This window comes from Penaeus chinensis, chromosome 32 (genome assembly GCF_019202785.1).
Source record: "Penaeus chinensis breed Huanghai No. 1 chromosome 32, ASM1920278v2, whole genome shotgun sequence".
NCBI lineage: Eukaryota > Metazoa > Arthropoda > Malacostraca > Decapoda > Penaeidae > Penaeus > Penaeus chinensis.
Window position 1 is genome coordinate 18,389,081 of NC_061850.1, and position 2,445 is coordinate 18,391,525.

Consider the following 2,445-nt stretch of genomic DNA (forward strand, 5'->3'; position numbering starts at 1 on the left):
AAATTACCACTGGACCTAAAAATAATAACAATAAAGAATAAACAAATAAATAAAAGAGGAAAGGAACCTCGCCCGGAGTTTTTGGTTGATAGAAAGTCGATATAAAATCGATTTTTTCAACTGCTAAGTAATTATTTATATTGTTCTATACTGCATATTTATATATGTATTTATCTATTATTATTTTAACTTTGAGTAATATCATACATTTCAAATTTTTATTGAAAACAAAATATTCAACAGCAAACTCGCTATATTGCTTTTATACTATATGTTATCATTTTTGTGTGATTGCACAACGGCGAGAAAAAAAAGCGATTCAAAAACTTCTGAAATACATATATTGGTAATATGTATACAAATACATAAACACAAATATATGAACACGAAAACACACAACACGAAGGCTTACAAACATATGCTCGTATCAAGTTCAAATTTCCTTATAAGTCCCCGGTAATTATATCTTCCGAGTAGCATGGTTGGGAAGGTCGCTGCCTCTCACGCGAGGGTCCCGCGATCGATCCCAACTGATGCCAAGTGAAACTCGTGTCACGTAGGCGCTACTCTTTTGCTTTTGTTTTTAGCGTACTTATTCCATATGTATCTTGGGGAGTTAGATCGTGAAGCTGTTAAAACAATAATAACATCTTCCATTTTCCATTTTTTTATACGCTAGAGGGGGCTCTCTGTTCATACGGCACCGCTCTCGCTCTCCCTCGGCTGCTGCCTCCTTTTTCATGTCTTTATATAACTACCTGTCTGTCTATGTCCACACAATTTAGATTAAATTCAAGAGCAATATTTTCACAGACATTTTAAGTGTATCAGACCAAAGATAATCCGCCTCTTGAATACACAATGGAAGGCAACCGAACTCCCCCCCTACGTGCATCTACGTGTGTGTGCGTGCAATCTGCCGACCCTCTTCAACTATTTCTCAAGAAGTGAAAATAATTACGACGGTTATTTTCCCTTGGTGATTTTTATCTATCTCTATATGCGTGCTCGGAACTGTGGATATGCTAATATAGATATTATATATATATATATATATATATATATATATATATATGTATATATATATATATATATGCACATATATATGTACATATATAGATAGATAGATAGATAGATAGATAAAGAGATATAACATTTCATCAAATTGACTTAAGAGGGAAAGATGAAAAATGTAACACCCAGGATTGCGAGTTTACAAGAAGTTCTCTCAGTCTGTCTGTCTGTCTGCCTATCTCTCTCTGGATGACCTTACATACTAAAGCTCCCGATGTAACAAAATCCCCATTGACATGATAACTTGAAGGTAGTAATGCTAGTAAAAAAGGACCACTGTGGTCCTGCCTTTGTTCCCGGTTTTCCTCCCACAGAATAACATACAGGATTTGTCTGGGACGCGACGGCAGATCAACCGAATCGTTTTCCAGTTAAGGGAACAAACACAAATTCCTATTATTGGAGAAATAGTGACATTAAGATATTATCGTATCATTCATATCATATGAAAACCAAACGTTTAATTTCAATCCAAAATGTAAATAGTTCATTTATCCTATGGTGTTTAAAATGATATCGCGAACAGATAGCATCAATAAACATCTGTGAATATCTAATTTCACCTACACGAGCAAAAATGCAAATCCTCTTATAATTTCCACTATGAATATCTCAGACCTCACTGAGAACATTCATAATTAACTCTTTCTGCGGTCAGTTCACATGAAATCCACATGTTTGTCTGCGTGGTTTGTGACACTGCCTACGTAATTTCATTATAAAAAATGTAAACGAAGACTTGGTCATGTATCTGAGGGCTTTATCTAGTAGCCGAACAAACGCAAAGGTAAGAATATGAAGCAAAAGCGACCGTGACAGGACTCGAACCTGCAATCTTCGGATCCGAAGTCCGACGCCTTATCCGTTAGGCCACACGGTCGGAAGTTAAGGAAAAGAAATGGACTAAGAAGGCAAGATATATCTGTCTTTATATGTGTAAACACAAACTATCAGTCGAAGTCAAAGGAACGGCAAAGACCGATACGGTTTGGCACCAGCGGCATCGCAGAAGTTGCCAGAACGAGGTCGCAAGCGACAATGGTTTAGGGACTCCGGCTCGGATTTTTTTCCCAGGGTTGACTCCCGAAGCCCTTTCATCTCACGGATGCCACAAGGCAGTGGATTGTCTTGTATAGGATGAACTCCCACAGCCTTTGGCCATACACGGACTAAACTACAAGGCAGCAGTCGGGCACCAATATCGTATCTGCAATCTATGAATATTTGAGTGCATTGCGAAAGAGGAATTGAAGTCGTCGTTTTTAAACTATATATTTTTGTATCCTACAGAAAAAAAAGAAAAAAAACAGCAAACGACAATTTTCAACTCGCGAACTGTAAAGACCATAAATCCTCTCTAAACATTACAAA

At 37.1% G+C, this 2,445-nt stretch overlaps 1 non-coding gene across 1 annotated transcript; it reads right to left on the reverse strand.

Annotated features, from left to right (window-relative positions):
* Positions 1–1,881: 1,881 nt before the first annotated feature.
* Trnar-ucg lies at positions 1,882–1,954 on the reverse strand. Its single transcript has one exon. It is a non-coding gene; the product is annotated as a tRNA-Arg (tRNA).
* Between the last annotated feature and the right edge of the window lie 491 nt (positions 1,955–2,445).